This window comes from Triplophysa rosa, linkage group LG24, assembly GCF_024868665.1.
Source record: "Triplophysa rosa linkage group LG24, Trosa_1v2, whole genome shotgun sequence".
Classification (NCBI taxonomy): domain Eukaryota; kingdom Metazoa; phylum Chordata; class Actinopteri; order Cypriniformes; family Nemacheilidae; genus Triplophysa; species Triplophysa rosa.
Window position 1 is genome coordinate 8,077,772 of NC_079913.1, and position 16,118 is coordinate 8,093,889.

The following is a 16,118-nucleotide window of genomic DNA, read 5'->3' on the forward strand; positions in this document are numbered from 1 at the left end:
TCCACTTTCCTTCTATTCATCTCATCATTTTCACTCGTAACATTTTTCCCCATCGGCTCGCCATTTGGAGTTTGTGTGTGTGTGGAACGGTAGTATAGTGATGATTCCGATTCATTCTGGTGCTCGGATATTGTGATTCCGTTGAGTATAAATGAGTGTTTACATTTGTTTAATAATTGGCCCTGATAGAAAGCAGGAGATGGAGACTCCTGGGCATCTTTTATTTAATTTTGACGAATGAGAAAAGGCATTTAAAGAAATAGTTTACCCTTAAAGGAAAATTCTGTCCTCATATATTCACCCTCATGTCATACAAAACCACTATATGACATTTTTCTGTGGAACACAAAAGAAGATATTGCAAGAAATGTCTCAGTGTTTTGTGTCCAAATATGTTCTTTAGGTTTTGAGGACAAGTAGATAATGAGGACAAGTAGATAATGAAAGAATTTTTATTTTTGCGTGAACTTACCCTTTAGATACCAAGGGCCCTATTGTACACCCAGCGCAGCGCAAGCATTTTTGCTAGTTTCCGCCCGACGCAGTTCTCATTTTCCCGTTCCGCGTTTGCGCTTGTTTGTAAAAAAGAGGTGTGCTCAGGCGCATTGTTGGCGCATTGCTATTTTGAGGAACTGAAAATAGACTGCGCCATAGACCAACTCAAACCTGGTCTTAAGTCTGAAGTCAATGGCGCAATATTTTTTTTTTTTAAAGAGCGCATTAGTAGACAACCCGTTTAGACCATGCGCCCGACCGTTTTCCCGTCGTTAAATTAACAAAAGTGGATTCGGACACGCCCTGAGTGCACCATGTGCTTTAAACCATGCGCTTAGATCGTAAAAATAGGGCCCCATACGTCTATTTGTTCATTTTTTTCAGTCAACATTTTCCGTATATTGAATACATTCTCTTTTTGTAACAAGATTAACCAAATAAACAGATCTTTGTTAACAAACGTGACACCTTGTCTGCCCATACAAGAAAAACATGCCGTGTATGTGCACTTTTTTGTTTACAAAAAAGTCTTGCTTAGTCCAGCTCCAAGTTTTGTTCAGACTCAAAACACCACCGACTTCAGTTAAGGGGGTAATCGCAAACCAGTGATATTGCTCCCTTCCGGCCCCTTCAGAAATCAGTGCTCGGATGTTACTGGAAAATCCTACAAACGAAAGTTGTGTGAGCGCATGTGTGGATGGGACGTGATTCAGGTTAGACAGCGGCTCTAGTGTTTACGTTCCAGGGGCACAACACTAATGTGGATGTCTTCTGACTGCACAGGAGACAGTGTTTGTGTTAAAGGCTGTTGTTCGTCTTTCTACAGAGCATTACACTGACTGCTGCTGTCAGCTTGTGTTACTTTGTGTTACTCTCTTTAGCGGCCTAAGCAACTGGCTCAGACAGGCAAGCGAGGAAAATGAAATATTTAACTCCGCTCCTTTAAAGGCACAACTCCGTCTTTGTCCTGTAAAGCAACTGCTTGTAACGTCTGTGTCGTGGAGACAGCAAGACCTTATGCTGAACACAGGACGGTGAGCTTACAGTTTGTGCATTCTTTGTGCTACTTTTTAAAAAGTAGTTCACAAAAATTCTGTCATACTTTCACTTTCATGTCATTCCAAACCTGTATGACTTTAATGAACAAAAGATGCTTTACAGAATTATTTTAAATTGGGCTTTTTTTAATTTGCCCTAAGTACGTACACGGTTGTAATCTGGTAAAAACCTGCATGAAGATTCTTAAAGGGGTCATATGGCACGAACACATGTTTTTCTGTGTCTTTGGTGTGTTATAAGTTGCACATGCATGTATTAGACACGTAAAATTGCACAAATGAAAGTGTCGGAACAAAAGATGCATTCTATCTAAAAGCGAATGCTCACCCAGACCTGCCTGAAACACCTCGTGTAACCACACCCCCACAAATCTACGTCAGTTGGTGGTATGATTTGACTAAGACCGCCCAAATGTATACGCAAGTAAGGTGCAAGTAATTACGCGCAAGTAATGGCGTACCTGTCAGTACAATTGCTTTGGAACCTGATGTTCCAAATATGGTAAGAGGCGTTACATTTCCGTCACACGCTTGCAGTATTCGACCAATCATAGCACACCTCGCTTTTCAGAGCGATGAGCTTTGTAAAAAATCTGTGTGTTTCAGAGAGGCGGGCCAAAGAGGAGATACAAACTTGCACGGTATGTGGAAAATACAGCGTTTTTAAACCTTAAATCGTGTATTGCATTACATTAAAACAAAACGATAATATTCGTATTAGCCGTGCCATATGACCCCTTTAAACATTTTCTTTTGTGTTTCAATAGAAACAAAATAGCAGCAGATGAATTTAGAATGACTAAGAACTTAATAGGGAATGTTTCTTTAACCACAATCCCCAAATTCACGAGTGCCGCTGTCAGTCCTGAAGCATCACTCGCACAGTAATAAACTTCACAACTCAATTCTCCCAGTACACAGCGTCCTATAAGGAAATTCCCTGAAAAAACAGATACCACCAGGATTTGTGCTGACTCCATCTCACACCCTTGTTGTTCAGACTGATGTGTTACACAAAGTGTATGAGACAAAGGTGGAGATGCAAAGATGCTGTATTAATGCATTGTTGTATGATCATATGACTCAGCCCTGAGCAGCAGAATGCTGACCCCGAGACCAAATCTGATCCATGCAGAACCAGTTAAGTCTGAACACTGGAGCTCAAACAGTAAAGGAATGCGTGTTTGGTGTGAACCCATCATGTTTGTCTTGGGTAATCACAAGTCAGGGCTGAGGGGCTTACAGATGTTGGGTCCAATCAAAGTGCAAAGTAATAGAGTTCAAAAACATCTATTATTGTCGATACTGGTTACACAGCGCGGTCTATATTAGAGACCACATTAAGTGTTTTTTATTTCATCCTTACAATAAAGTTTTCAAATATTAAATGAAGAAACGTTTCGTTAGGATTTGTAAGGTTACTAACCAAATGTGCACATTTGTGACAATGACCATGTTACGTTCTGTTAGCTCTCAGACTTTAGATTTGATCACTTTCGCTGTATCACACATTGCTCTTTGGATTTTCACATTATGCTGAGAAAACATGGTCAGATTTAGAAAAAACCTTGAACAAACTCCAAGTCAGCTTAAAAGCAGCCTGTTGATAAAGCAAAATAAATTCATGCACACATTTCAGTTCAGATTTGTGCTCATTCTGACAAATACAAGCATTTTTGTATGACATTGCTTAATACATGTATTGCCATAAGACCCATGTCTTTTTATATTTCCAGTGTAAGGCGGGCGTAAGTAAACATCTCAAATGTCTGTGTTTGGAAATCACCATAGGTTTGATGCAAAAGATACAGTAACTACACCAAGGCAAAATATACAATGACATCAAGACGTGAGGTAGAGAGAGAAAGGATGAGAATTATAGTTCTATACAAGAGCTATACTATGCATGTGTATGAGAGAGAGACAATGTGTGTACATACACGTGTGTGAGCAAACTATGGTTTTATCCAAAGCTCTGGTTCGGCTCATCAGTCGCACAAAAACGCATTCAACGCCTTATATAGGGCAGATTCGCCTGCTGCTCGAACAACATGCTCGTCCGCTGGATTACAGCGAACTATAAATTAGGCGAAATTTCAGTGATCCGGGAGAACAGGAGCCTAAGTTAGACTGCTCTAATTCTGTCACTACACCACACAGGTTAGCAAGAGCAACGGAAAGGTTCTCACACCGGCTCCATCCATCAGCGTTACAATACGCTGCTGTACCTGGACCCTTCCCGCTAATAAATAACACACAAACGCCACATGCGTCCCCCTAAAAGCTAATGTGGATGACAGAAGTGGTTGCCCTTAATGAGGTTACCCTAATGAGTAATTGATTTCTCATAAATGAGTCTTCAATACGTAATTAATTGAAGGCTAATGTGTTAAATGTTATTTCTGTACAGTTTGTAGGTGGTGAGGAATCTTGGCTGTGTTTTGCCGTGTTTGTAAGGGGAGTCCCTTGCACTGTGTTAATACTACACAAAGCATGCTGGGATGTGTTCAAATACAGTAAAACATATTGAAAACACTTTCTTGCTACTAAAAAAGCTAATAAATCTGCCAAAACATGTTTTAAATCTGATATCCTTAGGTTTGTGTGATGGGGTGACACAATGGAAACAACAGAAGTCTATGAGATGTCTTCACTAATGTAGCGTAATAAATCTGTGTATGTGTGTGTGCATTTCTATCGATGGGATGGCAGAGCTCTTCTGACAGCTTCCATCCTGTCTCCTTAACCTTACCCGGCCAGCTCGGTGGCAGCCCTGAGGTTTAATCAATGCAATGGAAGTGACATTTAGGGGCCAAATCAAATTATGTGGAAATGGAGGTAAACTGCAGGACTGCATTAAGTGCTGCCTGTATTAACACACAGGTCAGATACACGCAGCGGTCAGGATCCGTCGGCAGACACCAGCCGCACGCCCATTTACAGCACCTTGTACCGGAGGGCATGTATATTGCAATTAGACACTCGATGACCCGGGACACGCATGCTGCACGATGACTACAACGAGATCTGGAGGGGAGACAAACACACACACCCTGAGAAATCCTGAAGCAAGGACCCACAAAAACCACAGGGGCTATTTAAGCAGGTTCTTAAGCTTTGTTAAACCAAAGTAAAAAAAAGTCCTGATATTAAAATTAGTATTTAAATGTAATGATATTACGTTTTTCTAAAGAGCAAAAAAAAGTAAGTTTCTATTTTTGTGTGGATGACTCTCGAGGCGAAATGAGTGCAAAGACACATATTTATTCTTACATTTATTTTTTACCCGCCTCGCACGCGCTCCTTCACAACAATACGACACTCTGTTCTTCTTTTTTCCGCTCTGATCACATGCCTCAAAGATCAGACAACAATATTAATCTAATGTAGTTTGTACACCAACATGTGCATATTATAAATCAGTAACGTGCAAATGTGTATCTCAATGCAAACCTGCAACTATTTATTACACATTATATATATTTATAGAATTTATTTTTTATTAAAAATCATATATAATTTTTCCCACACTTTCTCTTAAACCTTTTATTTTAATATAACAGTCTTTAAGAATTAAATGTAGAATATTCAACAAATATTTTACCAATGACCTGCCATAGAAGTCGTCTTTAAGTCTTGTATTTAACTTTGGAAAAATTATGGATTTGACTCTTGAGTAACATTTTATACTGCTTAAAAGTTAACGTAATACATTTCTGATCTGGTGTCAATAAGAGGGAACTCAGGGGGACACATAAAAGAAAAAAAAAAGAGTTGGGAAACACTGATGTAAACCATGAGCACTAAGGAACTGCAGAATGGAGCATGTATTCCCCTCTCACACGGAGATAAAAAAGGCATGCTCTTGTCTTCTCACAGTTTTTTCTTTGTGTCTCACATCAAAATCCACATGCAGGGCCAAAATCCATGAAATATTCATAAAGCTTATAAGAGAGTGCTATCAAACATTCTGATTGTTCAATGTCTTCGTCTCATGGGCATAAAGAGATCACTGGGTCGGGTCAATCTTGTAAAATAAATCACAAATGACAGGAAAACAGCGGCTTGTAAATGGCTGTCTCCATCTAAATTTGCCTAATTGATAAGTGGTCCGTCAGACAAACGAAACATACGTCGGCACAAGAAAACAAGAGTCATACTGAGCATCTGGTGGGCTACAAAAGACCAACTTGCTAGAACATACTCGGAGAGAAGAGGTGTGAAAGTCCAGCTCGAGGGTACTAGACCCTCAGGCCCAAACTCACGGTGAGGAAAGTGCGTCTTACTTTGAAGAAATGCATGTCAAACTCCCTTCATTGTACAAGAAATCCCACTGCATCCAATCGCAGTGAGAGAAGAGAGGGGATGGTGAGGGAGAGAGGGTAAGCAGTGTTTGTAGAGCGATAAATATACCTTTATTTTGGACCGAAGGTAACGAGGAGAACCGCGCGTCCCGACTTCGTACTGACAGCTGTCAGTGTAACCTGTCTGGGGTAGTTGTTACGCACACGGCATGTCAATTAGAAGTTCGGTTTGACCCGAGCAAGAAGACTGATTAGGTGCCTCATGTTTGCACCCTGTAGTCAATGTCAGTTTGATCCAAACTTACTTCTGAAGACACGCCATGCTTCGGGTTTTTTGATTGGTTCATTTTTAAAATGGCTAGAAAAAAGCACAGACCCATTCCCGAGTCCTACTCTCCAAATTTTGTCCACAGATAACCTAAAGTTACTAAAACGGCAAGATGCGACAATTCTATAATCTTAATCGACCAAGCAAACACCAACATTGGACAATGTTGATTATCTCAATACACTGAACCATCAACTAGTTTAAACATCAGACACAGTCCATATACTAAGGCCCAATTCTATTTTCCACCCCTTCGCCTACCCCTCGCCCATTCCCTTGCCCCTTGCAACTAAGTGGCAAGGGGAAGGGTTACAAATTTTCCGCTAAGAAATGGGACACCACTACTGCACTGGTATACGTCATCATACGTCGTTGCTAGCTCCTAACGTTACGTCAGAGGACATGCGCCGATGCACCGGGTATATGACATAAAAATATATTTTCTTATTATATTATCAGTGCTGTCCGCTAGCAAATTTTAGCGATTTTTTTTGCAAACGTTAAAAGAACATCACCGTAAACACAAACACAAGATTGAATGTAACATACATAAAATGAAAAATTGTCATAAAAATCCTTATTAATGGCAAAAATTACTTGCATGCTCGAGTGAGCAGCCATGTTGGAAAATTCTCTTTGTTTTGAAGTGAGGTCCCGAAAAATCTTAGTTTGAAGGGCTATCTGGCCCTTCCCCTTACCCCTCCAACCAAAAGACAATTGAGACAGGGGAAAGTGTAGGGGTAGAATTGGGATTGGGCCTAAACAACCAAGTAGGTGATGAGTCCGGATTCAACACAGAGGACATCCATCAGCACAACGGGGGGAAACTTAATTCACAGTGGGTTAAGTTCAGTGACCACAATGTCAGAAATAAATTCACTTTCTCAAGCAAAGAGCTCTTTTGTTCAACTCGAACAGTACAGAGGGCACTAGAGAAAATGCATAAGATAAAGACTCTCTCATAATAGATAAGGTTCCTTTGACGGTGGCCTCGGAGCAGCAGATTCGCCCTTGGCCCAAATGCCCTTTGATGAAAGCCCGTATTATGTCTGCATTCGTCTCTAAAGGACAAGGAGGAATATGGTTATTTCCATATTAATCTGGAAACATTTGGAAAACGCATCCTTTTCTACGCTTTGACCATGTTTTTGGTGTATTTGTTTAGCGAAAACCAAGCTTATCGATGATCTTGTCCCGTGTGAATTCATTCAATACACCGTTTTTATTTTGTAGTGTGGACTGGCAGAACGGAGACATTCGATTTTCAATGTCCTCTTTGATAGCACTCAAATGAACACAAAAATGAAAATTCTGTCATCATTTACTCACCCTCTTGTCATTTCAAACCTGTATGACTTTCATTCTACTGTTGAACACAAAAGAAGCCATTTTGAAGAAAGTTGATAACCAAACAGCGGCGGCACCCATTCACTTCTATTGTATGTTAACAAAACCAATGCAAGTGAATGGGTGCCATTAACAACATATTTCAAAATATCTTTTGTGTTCTGCAGAACTAAGAAAGTCATACAGGTTTGAAATGACAATAGGGCGAGTAAATGATGACATAATTTTCATTTTGGTGAACAATCCTTTAAAAAAACTACATGTCACAAATATGGAAAAATACAGAAAAATATATAATATATATAATGTGGAGAAGCAAATTTTGATAGAAACGTCAATGCGGACGGAGAGCCTTTTTTTAAATGCCACTTTTGCATTTATCTGTGTGTAACGTGAACGTATCTATTAGGAACATCATGCCCACAGGCACCACCTGAGGATGAGGTCACATTTGCATTTACCCACAATCCCCAGCTGCAGGACACCGGTTGGGATAATCATTTCTGAAAATAAAAAAGCCCGTCGGGGGGGGACAGTAACAATACAACAAAAGAGAACGAGGGAATAAAAACAGGTTCAAGCAGACAAATGTAAGTGCATTCATTAAAACCCATCAGATTGTCTTTCTGTCCTATCAGCCGGCATCAAAACCATCTGCGATCTAGAGGCAAACTACAAAGTGGATCCTGGGGCCTACAGAAGTAAGGTTTTGATCAGACTAATTAAAAGCCATTTTGTTTTAAACAAACAGACACAACTCTAATTGGCTCTTTTCCATAAGAAAGGGAAGATGTTGAAAGTGAGAGAACGTACGGGGAAGATCAGAGGAACACTCTCAGGCAGCGGGGCTCGCACACACACGGGCATGATGAAGCCATAGACAAAGAACATGCACAACACGCACACGTATGTGTGTTGGCGAATACTTCCATGTATTCAGGCTTACCAATATCAGCTGTAAGAATATATGATCAAACTTTATCACAATCACATGAACCAATGAATCACAAAATGTGCTCCATGAGCACGTAAGAGTGTAAGTTTAACAAAGAGGTTTCACAATTCCACTATAACACAAAAGCATGACCCTACTAATCTAAGGTGTGCCATCGTTTACATTGTAAGAATATAAAAAAATGCTCTGTTTGAGTGGCCCAACCTTACCAACAAAGCAACACTGACTGAGCCAATGGCATGAGTTTGGGGCGGGTCTATCCATCTTTCAACCAATCGCAGATGGTTTAAGTGTTCAAAAAACCTGCATGAAAATGATCATTTGTGACACAGAAATCAGACAGCACAGCTTTCAAGAAATTTTTTTATTTGATATTATTGACATTTTTAATGCACTGGGTTCAGAGAGCAAGGGGGAGGCAGCTACGTGCGAGATTGTAAATCATCCTTTAACGCTGACCTAAGATCAGCATCTCAGATCCACACCTTGACCTAAACCCTTTAAGATTACTAGATCTCAGGTCAGTGGTCAGAGGACACCTGCTATCACATCTGACCCCAAGCTCTACCGCTGCAAGCATATAGATCAGAGTCACTCACTTGAGATGTGAACAATGCCACACACACTCACAAAAAAAACACATACACACACAAGCTAAATAAACCCAACGACCCCTACGGGCAGGTGAAAAATAAGCAAGGTTTCTCAAAAAAACAAAGTAGGTCATTGATTTATTGGATGCGAAAATCCATAGTATTTTTTCCTGTTTCTGTGATCTCCAATCTTGCCATAAAGCGGTAAGACGGAACCATAAAAACAAGGAAATAATTCAACAATGTTGCTCTCATGCCCGCGCGAGCACTCAGATGACATTACATCAGCCGCGCCTTCTCATATCCAAGTAACAATGTTCAGTTATCTATATGATAATGGGACACGTCTAAAACCAAACAATATGAAGACACACACAATCATGTGGACATAAAAGCCCAAAGCCTTGAGACTAAATCATGTGCGCCGCAATCTGCTCAATAGATGCCTCACGACTATATTTGTTTGCTCGCGCCGTTCTTGAAAACAATAAACGCCTTGACAAAGACAAGCCATTGTGCGCCGACTGAGACCCTAGTTTCGTGCCTTGTGAGATCCAGTCGATATCGATATTTATACAACCACACGGGGAGAACAATAGCAGCTTCAATATTGTTAAAAACATAAAGTGATACAGATCTATATTTACCTACAGTCTCTATATGCAGATGGCTGTGTAAAATCATCCTGGCATGTCGGTTTCTTGTCATCTGAGGAATTCAGATTAAACAATGGTGTTCTGGAATATGTGTTTTCATAAGAGAGAGCAAATCCAATTTTCATGCCACAAACACCTAATTGGAGTGGATTACTTGCGCCCTATTTGGCAGAGAGACAATAAATATGATGAATTCGTTGCTTTTTAAGTCTACATGTATCTTTGTCAAAAGTCTTAGGCCCGAGGCGTTTTAAGGTGCAAGTGTGGGAGGCGAATGCACTTCGCATCTCAAAACGAGAAACAAAGGATGGAAGACGGCTAAGTGAAGGTAAAAATGACAAAAATTAGGAATTAAAATACACGAGATACAGAGAAGATGAAGAGGTGGAAGATAAACGGGAAGACACATTTTTTTGCACATAATTTGCAATCGATTTAAACTGTGAATGGACTTTTTGAAATTAGTTGGTGGATAGCCTGAAAAAAACATTTGTTAAAGGAATAGTTCACCCAAAAAATGAAGATTCTGTCATTGTTTACTCACCCTCTGATCATTTCGAACCCGTATGACTTCCTTTCTTCTGCAGAACACAAAAGAAGATATTTTGAAGAATGTCGGTAACCGAACAACAGTGGTGCCCATTGACTTGCATTGGTTTAGTGTGTATACAAAGTAAATGGGAACCGCTGTTGTTCGGTAACCAACGTTCTTTATAATATCCACTTTTGTGTTCTGCAGAAGAAAGAAACCCATACAGGTTTGAAATGACAAGAGGGTGACTAAATAAAAACATAATTTTCATTTTTAGGTGAACTACCCCTTTAAGTACTCGGTCCTGTAAAACTTCACTTATACCCGAACGGATGTATTTCCAAGGGCCATTTTTGTATTTTAATTCAGCTAGAGAGAGTTTGAATTGGTGGATTGACAACTGGTTTGCCATTGTGACCTATCCCTAAAAAAAGCATAAGACCACGACCATGCTACATGATTTTCTCAGCAGACACAGATACAGAATAGCTCAATTGCTAGAGCATTGTGGTAACAGCACATATATCATGACTTTGAAACAAACATCAAATGTATACCTCGTATGTAGTCCAGGTTGCTTTGGATAAATGTGTCTGCCAAATGCATAAATGTAAATCTAATGTAAATGTAACCCTCAGAAGATGCCACAAGCACTTGGGATCTAATCAGCAAGTTTCTCAGTGATTGTTCACTTTTCAAACCAAACAGGACAATGCTGTTTCTCCCTATCTTCATTCCTCTCCTCTCCGCCCCGTCCGTGGCTTCTTTTCAGACAAGATTCAGGTCAACAGCAACAAACAGAGAGAATGTCCTTTCATCAAGCATTGTTTGGCTTGTGTCTTTCACACCGGGGAAACACAATCAGCGGGTAAGAAGAAAGACAAGGGAGATGTAGAGACACCAAAAAGGATCAGACTTTTCTCCTGGCTCATAAAGTGTATTATTAATCCAATTTTTACACGGGCCCCTAAATTCGACGGCAAAGGGGAGGGGGGGAAATGCATCGAGCAAATTAATGAGGTAAACGTAATGATCCGAGATGATCAAAGGCAATCGGTGTTGAGCAAGTATAGACCACCAATTAGGGAAATAAGCCGAGGAACGGACTTAAACATGCACCACTGCAAACGATGAAAGACGGGGTCGGCAGGAACGTACTAATTTTCCAAAATTAAATAGTTGGGTTACGCTGCGAGTTGACTCTGAGCGTGCTGGATGTAAGGACAGAAAGGGATAAGATGAAACCTTGAAATCTCACAAGAACAAACGGTTTAGAAAAGAGAAATAGACAATAACATGAGCTGCCATTCAGAAAACTCGCACCCTCAAGTGTCGCAAATCTGACAACAAAACGGAGGTAAAATAGATAGATGAATACATCAATTAGTTTAACAACGTCTTCATAAAATATTGAAAAGGTTGTATCGGAGAGCACCACGGTAGCGTCAACTCAACACACGTTCAGAAACACTTGCTTGTAGCTTTCAAATGACAAATGCTTGTCATTATTATTCATTGCGATAAAAGCGTGCCCTCTCATTTATCCTTGATTGATCAAAGTGTCAAGGCAACCCAGCCCTCACACACATCCACTTTTAACAGAGGACCTTTCAAGTGTTTGTGTGTGAAGAGAGTGCCATTGTCACCCAACACTGCCCATCATAAACATTTTTAACAGAAGCTAGCTTTCATCCTCCAACACATACTGCTTCACATAGACCTCGTGGTTTACTTTTAATGACCAGTCAGATGATGACCAACAATTGTTCAGGTGATACGATCACAGTTCGTCAACGTTGAATTAAAGTGCATACAGGGTCCAATATCACGCGGGCAGATTACAACTGTAGCATCAATGCATTGTGAGGTGTGTAGATAACAATGACGGCCACCTACAGCACTCGCCTGCCAGTCATGTCACTAAACTTTGCTTAAAAATAAAAGACTGCAAGCTTCATGTAAACCATGAACATCCTATAGTTCACCTAGAAATAAATATTTAATTCATTCACTTTATATCATTCAAAACTAGTATGATGACTCATGTGGAACGTGAAAGAGATTTTGAGAAATATCACAGTGGTTTTGCGTCTATTCAATGGGAGTCAATGCGGGCCAATGTTAGTTACCAACATTTTTCAAAATATCTTCTTTTGTGTTCTACAGAAGAATGTCATACAGGTTAAATAATGAAATCATTTTAAAATTCCCTTTAAGTTTATTTTTATAAAGGTATTTAACTAACAACTATCAACATTCTGCTCCAAACATCCCTTGGGGCAAATCTAAGAGCAAAAGTCCACAAACGTTTTTGTTTTTACAGTATATTCATAAAATCAGAGACGCCCGTCAATGACATCCAATTAAAATTGTGTTAGAAGTTAACATGTACGGTAGACATATGTGAGACAAACACTTAAACATTAATGAGATAGGATCAACCAAGATAATATTAAAACAACGCATACGTAAACTACTTATTTGATGTCATGATGACAATTGCATCAAGGACATCTCTTCACAAAGGACAAACATATACAGTACTGATCCTATTCTACACACGTTTTCCTACATTCTCAATTTATGTACAGTATGTGCTGCAAAATAGAACAAATAACACAGAAAGGTTGAGAGAGAGCAGTGGAGAGTAAGGGGGCAGCTGACCCACCACACTGGAACTGCCAGGAATGGCGCTTAGATCCCATCTAACTAAACTCAAACGCTGGACAGGACTATAAAGAGCTCAGCAAGATTCACAAACCAATGCGCACATGGCACAGATGTGCGATTGTACAATCAGAAACCCGATTGAGCTGAACTGGGCCAGGCAGCGCGAGCATCGTGGGTCACGCACAGCTGCGCGAATGTCCAATCCAAAGCCACCGAGCGGCGACCCAAACACATGGCCAGTGCTTTGCTGCTGGACCGCCAGCACGACCCGAGCCTAGAAACTCACTTTGTTCTCTTTTCTCATGATAATGACGACCTGTCCCAGATTCAGTGGTTATGTGGAGAATCACACTGGTATGTCAAAACATAATCAGAATGCTCTTGGCAGCCGGCTCGCCAGAAGACAGCAGCGGGGAGAGAAATCTCTCAATTTGCCAACAACTGAATATTTTATGCTTTCTTAAGAAACTTAGTGTCTTTCATCCGCTCTAATCCTGACCTCAAAATTGGGGTATTTTGGTTCCTGATCTATTTCTGCCGTTCCGTAAGCCAGCTTCTGAACGGTTAAGTAGAGACAATGTTAAAACAAGCCTTTTAAGCCCATTAGCCTTATAATTCATATGTCTTGGCAAATGCTATTCAGTGTAGTCCAAGATCTGCTAGCACTATCTTCCTGCTGGCTTGCTGGAAGGAGGGAGAAAAAGAGAGAGAGGGGTGGCACAAGCTCTTCTTTAACCAGCTCACAATGAAGAGAGAGTAACAGTGAGCAAAAGAGAAAGAAAACGAGATGGAAAAGTATGCTCTAGCAGGCCGCCACATGTTGAAGAATTTGTTTACCGTTTCCTGTCCTGTGATCAACACACAGTTCAAACGGACAACGGTGGTGGGCGAGAAGGGATCTGATCTCAGCTGTTCCAGAGGATCGTAGAGTCCAGACAGCTTTTTAAACCTCCAAACCTGCCTCTCTTATGTACATGTTCTGCCTAATAAAATTACGCTGATGATGCATGTGTCAAAACAAAACCGAGAATAAATTCCTGGGTCGTTGACTACATTAATTCCCCCAAGGAAGCACTTTTCAGTTACATTACGCTGAGTCACTGCAGCCACCGATTTTTTGTTGTTGCCGAGTTTGACTGTGGACTGTACCTGGGCTGATGTGTTCCTGTCGTGGTGGTGTGGTATATTCACTGAGGCTGTTATGAGATGAGCTGAAGAGTCATGTGGATTTATCCATCTGAATGAAGAGAGTAAACGAGTGAGCAAAGAGAGCAAGAGAGACCATGCACAGTGATTTCTCTCTCCCTCCCTGCAATCGGAAACCAATCCCTGATTCTGTGTGGAGATAGGGAGACCACACTGCCTAAAATAACTATTACTGCCTGACATTTTTGACAAGGGTTTTTATTTTTCAATGGGAGTTTATGTTAGAAATCTGGTATCAAAAGCAGCATTCAGGATCAGATGTCTGGATGAATAGCTTTCAACAAGAAATATTCACAAACGACTCAATTCAGAACAAAGTGAGTTTTTAATGCAGAAAAATAAAGGCTGGCTCTTACTGTTAATGGCAGAGACAAGAAAAAAAAAGATGAGAATTATGACATAATTATGATGCTGGACACACCTTATGGTATGTGGGCAGTAACCAAAACTTAACATGTTAAAATGTTTGCCAGAAAAGGAAACGCCTTGACACTTTTAATGTGAGCCTAAGCATGACACTCAAAAAAACTGAATTAATTTGAACAAAACTTGCATGTTGTGAGGCTATCAGATTTTCTTTTTCTCTTCTTTACGAACCCTGGTTTCCCCCACTTATTTTTTTCCTATAACAAATGATATAAACCACAAGTTAATTATTTGACTACTTTATCCCAACATTTATGAGTTTGTGAACAATAAAATGAATCACCAGAATGTTAAAACGACAGAGCAATGTCAAAGTTACTCAAGCAAATGACTTCTCTCCCTTCATAAATAGTATTCCTTTTTCATCAAATTCTTGTGCATGAAACTCAAAAGCTGAATTTTACAAACATTTGTGTTACAGCAGTATAATGCGTCCTAATATTTAAAAACCTTTGTTTCTTCTCATTTGTAAATGCAATAAAGCTGCACACAAAACTATCCACCGATGCTTAAAATAAAAACAAAATGTAGCGTTTTATCAATCCGTAAATCAATGTGCTGTTCTAACCACAACCCATGCAAACGGTGAGGAAGAAATAAAAACAGCTGATTTGTTTTGTCAGATTACAACGTCGACTGAATGATGAACTTCATAAAGTTAATTTCCAAGAATACTCATCTCTCATTTAAATGTCAAACCTGATAATGTACTCTATTCTTCAAGAGCCTTGAAGAAAATTATGTTTGGACAAATCATGATTAAGTGCATTATGCTCATATCCCAGCTTCATCTGTTGACATTCTAAACAAACGCATAATACATTTAAAGAAAGCAAACTAGTTAGATTGACAGAATTTGGATTGAGGTCTGCTGTGGTCGAGGGCAGGAATGCTGGATGCTGTTGATTGGAGGGTAACGCGCTCTAATCCCAGCTGGATTACTATGACTATGCAATGAGAAAAGATCGCAAAGCGAGGTGAGTGAGAGATCGCGGAGTTTAAACCCCATCCGACACTGTCACTTGCTGCCGGTTAACGGCGGTCAACAATTGCTGCTCTCCGATCACGAAAACACACTCGTATCATAGCTAGGCTACATAAAGTTCAATGCCATCTCAAACCACTCACCTAATGCTGTGCCAGGTTTCGTCCACGTGTCTCGAAGGAAAACGTCCCTCCGCGCCGGGTGAGGTGAAAAGGGGTCGGGATGTTTTATTTGGGTTGATTTGCGCTGGTCTCTCAATGACGAGGTGAAATCCCAGTGCTGGTCAACACAACACAAACAACAACGCCAGAGCAAATTACAAAAGGCAAGGACTTGGGGGAGGAGAAGTCAATTTGTTTCGTGCTCAAAACAGGCTCTGAGCCAAGAGCGGTTACCTTAGCGCCGATGCTCGGCTGTGCAAAGCAAATGTGTCAAAACTGGACCATCTAAATCCAACACGCTGGGCTTGGCTGATGCGTTATGTGCATATGCAGTTCAACGCAGTTTGTACATGTGCGCGCGCTCTACCTGAGGCGCATCGCGAGCTATGCAGGCGGCAACGC

The 16,118-nt window shown here is 40.4% G+C and overlaps 2 protein-coding genes across 5 annotated transcripts in view; one reads left to right on the forward strand and one right to left on the reverse strand.

The window, feature by feature from the left end:
- The window catches only part of sox5 (SRY-box transcription factor 5), a 166,249-nt gene extending 150,179 nt beyond the window's left edge, over positions 1-16,070 (reverse strand). For 2 of the 4 annotated variants that reach the window (XM_057324647.1, XM_057324646.1), the window contains exons 1-2: positions 15,951-16,070; positions 15,699-15,834 (exon numbers count right to left, since the gene is read on the reverse strand). The gene's annotated coding sequence lies outside the window, so the exon portion shown is untranslated. Of the gene's footprint in view, positions 1-14,087; positions 14,176-15,698; positions 15,835-15,950 lie in introns of all 4 variants that reach the window. The other 2 variants (XM_057324645.1, XM_057324649.1) reach the window with 2 other exon arrangements.
- Positions 15,462-16,118, forward strand: part of dnai7 (dynein axonemal intermediate chain 7) — a 28,583-nt gene continuing 27,926 nt past the window's right edge. The window contains exon 1 of the mRNA XM_057324655.1: positions 15,462-15,547. The gene's annotated coding sequence lies outside the window, so the exon portion shown is untranslated. The remainder of the gene's footprint in view (positions 15,548-16,118) is intronic.